The sequence below is a fragment of the Muntiacus reevesi genome, chromosome 4 (assembly GCF_963930625.1).
Source record: "Muntiacus reevesi chromosome 4, mMunRee1.1, whole genome shotgun sequence".
Lineage (NCBI taxonomy): Eukaryota > Metazoa > Chordata > Mammalia > Artiodactyla > Cervidae > Muntiacus > Muntiacus reevesi.
Genome location: NC_089252.1, coordinates 135,735,857 through 135,746,461, shown reverse-complemented (window position 1 = coordinate 135,746,461; position 10,605 = coordinate 135,735,857).

Genomic DNA, 10,605 nt, shown 5'->3' with positions numbered 1-10,605 from the left:
ATGCTGGCTGCTGGAGAGAAAGAGTTTGAGGGATCCTATTGTTTTGCATTTAGAGTCATTTGACTACAAAGCTTTAACCTGCCTAAACTGGAGATTTTATATGCCCATATTTAAAAAGGATAAGCATACCTTATTTTCAAATTAAACCTTCAAAATGAAATCAATTGTAGGCCACACACACACATACACAAGGTAAATTGCAGGCCACATTACTTATTCAACAAACACTCGAGTGTTGACCCAGTATTTACCCCTGTGCTGGGTTTTAGGGATATTATATTGAATACATTATCGCATGTAAACATAAAATGCTTTTCAATAGAAAGAGAAAGTTTTAATGCATTGTGACATAAAACTGAGTAAAAGTCTGCTTGTTAGAAATATTTTTTAGAAAACTAGTAACAGTTACCCATTTAGGAAAATTGCCCCATGCAGACACCTCTGATAAACAGCAAATGTGGTAACACACTTAGGCAATTCTACTTCTCTAATATGCTTCGTGAAGATATTAAGGCAATGGCCAGATAAAGCAGCTGTACTGACTGAATTTGTTATTCATTTCAACTAAACAATTGATTTTATTTTCATCTGATTGGCAGTTGGTTAACTGTTTATACATAGCGTTTCACACAACTTATTTTTCCTTTGTATTCTGAATTTAATGCTTGCTGGCAAGTTTCATATTTATTATGAAAAGGAGTAAAAAAGCAAAATAAACAAAAAGGCTCAGGAAGATGTATGCCTTGAATGCTTTCTTTGCTGTTTGTGCAGTTATGCATTTTGAATAGTTTTCCATTCATTTGTATTCTCTGTAGTCATACACTGAAGTATACTTATTTTGTGAATAAGTCTTGGAAATTTTTTTTTTTTTAACAAAATAGCAAAGAAGTAGAAACTGGATATACATTAAGGAATTTGAGAAAAAAATGAAGAGTTTCATTTAAGCTTATATCCAGCAAAATTGGCAGTTAAAATGTGCTTTATAAAAATATTTTCCAGTTTTTTATGAAAATATTTTCTTTTTTATTTGCAATAGAAAGATAGCAAAAACAGATAGAAGAAGATAGTAAACCAATGATCCAAGAGGATTAAAAGATTAATGCCAGGCAGAGGGAGTTTCTTTGTTCTGTGCAGCAAGGTTATGCAGAGCAGGTTACCTTTCTGCAAAAAAAAGACTCAGTCCGAAAATGCTCTTTATCATTGAGAGTGTAGCTTGCCCTTCATCACTCGGGGTATGTAAGAGGCATAGTTAAAGAATGCCTCTATAAGAAACATAATAGCATATTACTCATAGGCCGAAATTCTAGGGCTCTTTCAGTTAGAAGAGAGAATCCTTGTGTTACCCGAAATATCAAAGTCTGTAATTCCACTCAGAAAATAGACCAATTCAATAAACAGTAGCTTATTATAATGCTGTGCATTGATGGATCTTAAGTCCTCAATTTCTGTACCAAACAGGCTTCTTTTTGTGATAGAAAAAACTCAAGTTCCATCTTTTATCTTGCACAACTTCACTATGATTGGCTTAAGGATTAGATATAGGCTGAGATTGTAAGTATTGCTTTAAAACACGGAGCAGTAGATTTAACAAAATTCCATCTTTTGTGGGCTGTTTCAATGATGGATGAGAATTAAGGCAGAGTTGATAATGACACTTTCATAATCACATAGATGAAATCGTTCCAAATTGACTAGAAATGGTCAAGCTACTTTCTGTATGTGAATGAAACAAAGATAATCTCAGTTAGTGAGATGTTTATTATTAAATTAAGAAATAGTGGAGGTCAGTGGACATAGAGAAAGGTGCTTAATCTCAACAATGAACAACAAACCTCATTAGCAATGAGAAAAATAAAAATTGAAATGGCGATATCTATTGACCAGATTGGCTAAAATTAGGGGGTAAGAATCACATTGAAAGGAAGCTACTAATGTTATTAAGAGAAGTTGAAAATATATATACCATATGGCTCAGAAATTCCAGGAATACTTTAAAGACATGCTTGCACATATGCCCCAGAATCTATGCATGATGGAAAAATAAACTAGAATACTAAACAGTAATGTAAATAAACAAAAGACAGTTATAAGCAACAGCTAGAAATTATGGAAGTTGTCACAAATGCAAGTTTCAACAAAGAAATTATCACATATTGTTGTTGTTTAGTCACTAAGTCACGTCTGACTCTTTGCAACTCCATGGACTCCAGTATTCCCAGGTAAGAATACTGGAGTGGGTTGTCATTTCCTTCTCCAATGGCATAAAAATGCCTTTGTTAGGAGTCTATTCCTGTGAAATTCAAAAACAGACAAAATCAAATTCTGTTATTTAGGAATGTATACACAAAAAGAATAGCTCTAAAAAGAAAAGCAAGACAATGATTAACACAAATAAGATAGCGTTTATCTATGGGGGAGAGTGATATATAGAGGTTTTCTGGGGTGCTGATGGTATTTTATTTCTTGACCTGGATTGTATTGTTTGTTTAAATAATTGTCAAAGAGTATATATATATTTTAAGTATTTTTCTATGTGAATGTTATATCTGTAATAAAAATTAAGCACATACACATAATTCAAGACTACTGTCTGTGGAACGTGACTGTATCATGTCTAATATGCTAAAATGGCCTGATTAAAGGGACAATTCAGGGCTGGCAGCTAAGAGCCAAGTGCACACTGGATTCAAGATGCCTCTTTTTCATGTAACATCACTGACTGACTATGATTCAGGATTGTGTTGTTATCACATAAAATGACTCTTCAATAAAATCTTGTTTGAGTCTATTAACTTCATTCATTCCTGTAACCATCCACTTAGTCTTAACTTGGTTTAGGGATAAAAAAATATTAGACATTATTTTAAATTAAATGAGAATGGTTGGGAATCTGAGAACTGGTCTGGGCTCCTTCATTTCCATTCCAGCTCTGTTGTCTTTCTAAACAACCTGCAAATTTGTTTTTTGTCAATCTCCTTTTGCCTCAAGTGACACAGCCTGTGTTCCATAGATAGCAAAGCAGAAAATACTCAACATTTTTTTTTTTTATCATCTCCAAACACATGAGCAAAGGAATATCTGAAAGATGTTTTCATCTGGCTAATTAGGTTAGAAATCTCAGGAAAACAGTCTTATTTGCTATATTTCTGATGTAGGTGCTTTTGTCTCTGGTTGAGAATCTTGCAGGAACAGATTTCTCCCTTGACACTTCCTGTTGGAGCTTCAGTAGGCAAAAAGGAAAGCAACTTTTTCTCTCTCATCAACTGGGAAAGATAAATTTGGATTGCCCCATCCGCTTCCATCACTTCATGGCAAATAGATGGGGAAACAGTGGAAACAGTGAGAGACTATTTTCTTGGGCTCCAAAATCACTGCAGATGCTGACTGTAGCCATGAAATTAAAAGACGCTTTCCTCTTGGAAGAAAAGCTATGATCAACCTGGACTGCATATTAAAAAGCAGAGACATTACTTTACTGACAAAGGTCCATCTAGTCAAAGCTATGGTTTTTCCAGTAGTCATGTATGGATGTAAAAGTTGGACCATAAAGAAAGCTGAGTGCTGAAGAATTGATGCTTTTGAACTGAGGTGTTGGAGAAGACTCTTGAGAGTCCCTTGGACTGCAAGAAATTCCAACCAGTAAATCCTAAAGGAAACCAGTTCGGAATATTCACTGGAAAAACTGATGCTGAAGCTGAAACTCCAATACTTTGACCACCTGATGGGAAGAACTGATTCATTGGAAAAGACCCTGATGCTGGGAAAGATTGAAGGCAGGAGGAGAAAGGAGACGACAGAGGATGAGATGGTTGAATGGCATCACTGACTCAATGGACATGAGTTTGAGCAGGCTCTGGGAGTTGGTGATGGACAGAGATGCCTGGTGTGCTGCAGTCCATGGGATCGCAAACAGCTGGACATGATTGAGCGACTGAACTGAACTGAACTGAAACTTGGATTGTAGATAACTTCTGTACAAAGGCCATGACTTTTTAATTTTTTAAGTACATATTTTATAGCATCGATTTGGGCAGAGTGCCAGGAAACAAATGCTTTTTGGTAAATGTTGTCATATCTTCACCACCCCTCCCCCAATTTTTGTATTTCAGTGCAATACTCAAAGAGTCCTCAGTTTTTAATATATGCAAGTCAGATGGTGAAATATAAAACACTTCTCTGTTTGAAATATTTTTTATGGTTTGTGAATGTGAATACAAAGAAATGATTATCCTTTCATTCTTTCATTACCTTTCATTCATCAGTTGATAGTGAGTTCTCTAAATGAAGCAGTATAGTTTTTCTTTGTGCTCTCCATGGCATTTAAACATGATGCTGAGAATACATATATGCTTAATAAATTCTTGCCACCTTTGATTTCATCCCTTAAAAAAAGAGATACGCGTTTTGTGAAGTGCTTAAAAAATAGATTCAATGGTGGCTCAGTGGTAAAGAATCCACCTGCCAGTGCAGGAGACAGGGTTTGATCTCTGATCTGGGAAGATCCCACATGTCCTGGAGCAACCAAACTCATGCGCCGCAGCTACTGAGACTGGGCTCTACAGCTCAGGAGCTCCAACTACTGAGCCCACGTGCTGCAACTGCTGAAGCCCATGCACCCTAGAGCCTGTGCTCGACAACAGGAGATGCCCCTGCAAATGAGAATCCCATGCACCACAGGTAGAGGTTAGCCCCCTCTCGCCATAGCTAGAGAAAAGCCCTAGAACAACCAAAACTAACTAAATAAATAGATGATATTAAAAAATACATACAAAAGCTTGTCTTGAGATTCTTAACACAGTCCAGGGCAAGTAACATATGTTGTTGGAAATGCAATGTCAAAAATACACAAGCAAAGAATAATATTGTGAGTGATAAGCGGGGAAAAAAATCCACAGAGAGCAGCCAAAGACAATGAAAACATTAATTATGACTTCTGTCTACTGAGGTCTTCCTTCCATTGTCCGGTGTCATTTGCTTCCCTTCAGAAGCTGTTGTAGGTTCTAGTCAAGAAATTAAGGACCCCTGTATTTGTGATAGTAAAATATGAACTCTTTAGAGCATCTCTAAAATTCTAGTATTTAGTTTTCAATGTTAAATTTCACTGAAATACTCTAATAGACGGCAAGGCATGCTATACAGAGTATAGCCCAAGGATTCTTAAATGAAGTCCATGGAAGGGATTCCAAGGCCCTTGGGGACCTTGATGTTGTATATAAAATTGAGTCTGTGCACACTGACACTCTTCTGAGTTTTCTCACGTTTCATCTGGGATTTTTGACCTTTACTTCCTCCAGGTTAAGAATCACTGCTTCGAAGTAACCCTGCATTTATCCTATGTCCTACAGCCAGCCATCTGAGGCTGACTGGACAAGAGGATCTGAGAAAGATCCTTCCCACAAAGGCTCAGATGGCATTTTGCAAAGATGACAGTCTTCACCATGCTTCAGTTTAGGGCTGTTCGGGGAATCCCTTTCCAGAATTCAAGTATCATGCTGAAAATACCAGAGGCTATTAATACTGCATGTATATTTATTTTCATGACTTGGCAAGGGTGTGAACTGCGACACACAGTCTTTGCACAAGGATACTGTGAAAGTTGGCTAGCAACCAGACAGATGTCTGGGGTTTGGCATGATGTCCTCCTCCTCCTCCTTGTACGCTGCAGAATGGTCCACAGAGAGCATTTGTATTTCCATTCTCTGTAGCCTAGCCTCTTCTATTTAAAAAAAAATATTTTGGAGTGTAATAGATATACTATGAATTCAATTTCGAGTGTACAATTCAATCATTTTTTAGTCTATTCACTGGATTATGCAACCATCACCAGTATCTAATTTTAAAACTTTCTATTTTTAAGACTCTCTTCTAAGCATTTTCTTCTAATATCTCTGAAACAACATTATGTTTCATTTATTTTTTAAAAGAAGATCTGTGTTCTGAAATTGCCCCTGTAGATTATTGGCAGTCACATGGTTGAAGGGGAGAGGAGTCTTGTCTTGATAATATGTGTTGGTGCCACCCCTTCTAGTGTCATGATTAACTCTTTGTTACTCAGTGTTTACAAAGAGAGAACTCATCAGTTTTTTAAACATAGGTAACATCTCCTTGAGCTTTCCTGGTGGCTCAGATGGTAAAGCATCTGCCTGCAATGAGGGAGACCCGGGTTCGATCCCCGGGTTGGGAAGATCTCCCATGTCTCCTAGACAAGAAAAAAAAAAAAAAGGATTATTTGAATATGCCATTTTAAAAAATAATAAGCAGTGAATATTTGTAATTTCAGAAGGCCCAACACAATGAAACTTGCATGAAATTTTCATGCTCATCCCACTGACTTTGCAAAACTTTGAAAGAAAATCCTATAGTTTAGGGTTTTTAAAAGTAAAGTAACTTGCTCTTGCTTGACCCAAAAAGTTATAATAGTATGCGTTTTTTGGTGATTATATACAAAGAGTTAAAAATATTCGCAATCTCAAACTTTATTCTTTCATTTAATATCAAATTTACTAAGTACTTATTATCTGCCAAGAAAGGTAGTGGGGAGGAAGCAATAGTCTCAACTGTAAGGAATGCATATTTTTGCTGAAACTTTTTCTACCCTCTTTATTAATTTACTACTTTATAGCTTTGCAAAGTGTTTGCATTTCCATCTTCAGCAAATTTATTTACATTAATTCTTGGTCTCTGTATTTTTGGTGGTAGTTTAGTTGCTAAGTCAAGTCTGACTCTTGTGACCCTATGAACTGTAGCCCACCAGGCTCCTCTGTCCACGGGATTCTCCAGGCAAGAGTACTGGAGTGGGTTGCCATTTTCTTATCCAGGGGATCTTCCTGACCCAGGGATTGAACCTGTGTCTCCTTCATTGGCAGGTGAGTTCTTTACCACTGAGCTACCAGGGAAGCCTCTATTTCTCTACATGTAGGCCAAGTCCTCCTTTCCTCCTTACAAAAAAACTTCAGTTACACAGAGGACCTTTTTTCCCCTACGGTTCCCAGGCTTACTGAGTGGACACAACCTCCTGTCAATCTTGCAATGTTTCTACATTGGTAACAGATGTCATTTGTGGTTTTCGCAAGAGTAATTACTACCTGACTCAATCAAAATCACCAATAATGTAGAAGACACATACAAGTAATCTGTACACACTTCTAGTATATTGGTTATTTCCGTATACTTTAAATATTGCATTGGCCTTTCAGATATCTAGTGGATTTTATCAGTCCTGAATTAAGCTGAAGTATACTCCTGGACTATTGACTTGGGGTGGAGAACTACATGTATCTTTGATAATTGTCCTCCCGGTACTGCTCCTAAGTACAAAAATACGAATAAAATGTTAGGAACTTTCTATCATCAGGTTTATACTGGGAAGGTCATGATGCTCAGGAAGTAATAGGAAGCTAATCAAGGATAACAGTGTTAATTTTGTTCAGAACAGAGAGACGACAGAAGTTGTGAATGTTAGAGAACATTTCATCCCATTATTTCATTTTACAAATTAGGAAATGGAATTCTAGAAAACTCAAATAAACGACTAGTTCAAAGTTACCTATTAATTAAAAATCCAAAATTCAAGCCTGTTGATTCAAATTCCCAGCACAATGTTCTTTCTAGTAGAGCTTTTTCCATTTTATATGGGAAAGGGATTAAATTTATATTCTATTTCTCACATGAACTTCCTTTTAAATCCAAGAGCTACTTATTCAATTGTCTTTTCTCTTTCCTGACCTGCCACTATTTTTCTTAAACTCAATTTAACCTCAATTAGGGTTGGATGATCTACACGAGTGGTCCTCAGGCTTGAGTATATATTAGAATTTTCTGGTTAAAACAGATTCCTGGGTTCAACCCTGAGTTCTTTTAAAAAAATTTTTATATTTATTTACTTTCGGCTGTGCTGGGGTTTTGCTGCTGTGCATCAGCTTTCTTTAGTTGTAGAGAGTGGGGGCTTCTCTTGCTGCAGAGCGCAGTCTTTAGAATGCATCGGCTCAGTAGCCGTGACCTGCAATTTAGTTCCTGAGACCTCTTCCCGGAGTAGGGATCGAACCTGTGTTCCTTACATTGGCAGATATATTCTTAACCCCTGGACCACTAGAGAAGTCCCAATTCTGAGCTTCTGATTAAGCAAGTCAGGTTTGTATGAGTGTGAGAATCTGCATTTCTAAGGAGTTTCCAGGTGACGCTGATGTTGCTGGTTGGGCATCACACTTCAAGAAAAACAAACCTACATGAAGCATGAGTGACAGTTCCTCTAAGGATTGTTAGAGTTTCTAACTCTTGTTGATCACTCCTTTGACCTCTAAAAGTATATTTAAATTATTAACTCACTCTATCCAGAACCTCAGTTGCTCTCTGGTATCCCATCATTGGCTTCCACTTCAAGACTCGTGTGAAAATGACTGTGTCTTTGAAGATGGTTAGTGAGTAAGTCTGGAATAAGAAAGTAGCTATTTAGCACTTCTGATTAGCACTCAGAGCTCCCAAGACTAGCTCCTGACTAATGCATCCTTTCCTTTCCCTCAACAAATTAATGTTAACATTGCCGATGATACAAAGATACCTGTAAAAAATATGTCCCATGAACATCCTTACACCTTCAATCCTTAAAGAAGGAGAGACTTAAAATAGCACTGTAGTAGTCAGGGTTCTTAGTTACAGAAATAGAATTGAGGTTAGCCAGTATAAACAGAAAGAGATTTAATATGCGGTGTCAGGTAGCCTACAGAATGTGAGTTGGCTGAGAAGAAGCGAGTCCCATACGGAATCCTTAGGGGAACGTGGGGTTCAGCCTTCCAGTCTTTCCTCCACAGGAAGACATGCTAGAAGGAGACTGGGGTGGTTTTTGAGTGAACCACACTTGCAGCTAAAATTACCATGACTAAGCTTTATTTTCACGTTAGGTGCTGATAAAATATCAGATCTTGCTTTTACATGTTCACATAATTATTTATGATTTAGCCTAGTGTTAAAGAAGTGATTGTAGGGAACTGACAAATAAAGCGAAATTTTCATAAATAATTCTGCTGGTACACTGGCAGAAAGGTTAGGGATTTCTGGTCCTTGGGTTCCAGGGATTTCAGGGTTCACAAAGGTCTTTTATCTGAAGAAACACATTTCGAAAGACAATCTGGTGGCTGTTACAACCCAATACTGTTTACTTTGTAGGCTTATATTTTATATAATGTTTATAGCTTATACTAGGTTTCTGGACTGTGAAAGTATTTATTGAAATTGACATTTTTGGAAAGTATATTGGCTATAGTATGTTAAGGATGGGGGATAAGGATTCATTCTACCAATATTTTACAGGATATATTAGATGAAAAACATCATTGGCCTTAGTAATCAGCAGGTGTTATGAACTATGAAATTTGAGATGTCTTAGTTTATAATTAAAATAATTTCTTTGTAAATTAGACCTTAATACTGTGGGCTAGGACACTGCTAAACATGGAACAACCGACTGGTTCAAAATTGGGAAAGGAGTACAACAGGGCTGTAAATTGTCACCCTGTTTATTTAACTCATATGCAGAGCACACCATGTGAAATGCCAGGCTGGATGAATCAAAAGCTGGAATCAACCTTGCCAGAAGACATATCAACAGCCTCAGATATGCAGATGATACCACCCTAATGGCAGAAAGTGAAGAGGAACCAAAGAGCCTCTTGATGAGGATGAAAGAAGAGACTGAAAAAGCTGGCTACAGGCTCAACATTCAAAAAACTAAGATCATGGCATCCGGTCCCATCACTTCATGGCAAATAGAGGGGGAAAAAGTGGAAGCAGTGACAGATTTTGTTTTGGGGGGCTCAAAAATCACTGTGGTTAGTTATTGCAGCCATGAAATTAAAAGACTATTGCTTCTGGGAAGGAAAGTTGTGACCAACACAGAAGTGTTAGTTACTCAGTCATGTCTGACTCTTTGTGACCCCATGGACTGTAGTCCACCAGGCTCCTCTCTCCGTGGAATTCTCCAGGCAAGGATATTAGATTGGGTTGCCATGCCCTTCTCCAGAGGATCTTCCTGACCCAGGGATCAAACCTGAGTCTGTTACATTTCTGGCAGATTCTTTACCATCTAAGCCACCAGGAAGCACCTACCTGGGAAGCGTATTAAAAAGCAGAGACATCACTTTGCTGAAAAGGTCTGTATAGTCAAAGCTACGGTTTTTGCAGTAGTCATGTTCAGATGGCTGTGAGAGGTGGACTATAAAGAAGGCTGAACTCCAAAGAATTGATGCTTTAGAACTGTGGTGTTGGAGAAGACTCTTGAGAGTTCCTTGGACAGCAAGGTGATCAAACCAGTCAATCCTAAAGGAAATCAACACTGAATATTCACTGGAAGGACTGATGTTGAAATTGAAGCTCCATTATCTTGGCCACCTGATGCAAAGAGCCAACTCATTGGAAAAAACCCTGATGCTGGGAAAGATTGGTGGCAAAAGGAGGAGAGTGTGGCAAAGGAAGAGTTGACTAGAAAGCATCACTGACTCAATGGACATGAGTTTGAGCAAACTCCAGGAGATACAGAAAGACAGGGAAGCCTGGCGTGTCACAGTCCATGGGGTTGCAAAGAGTTGGACATGTCTTAGCTACTGAACAACA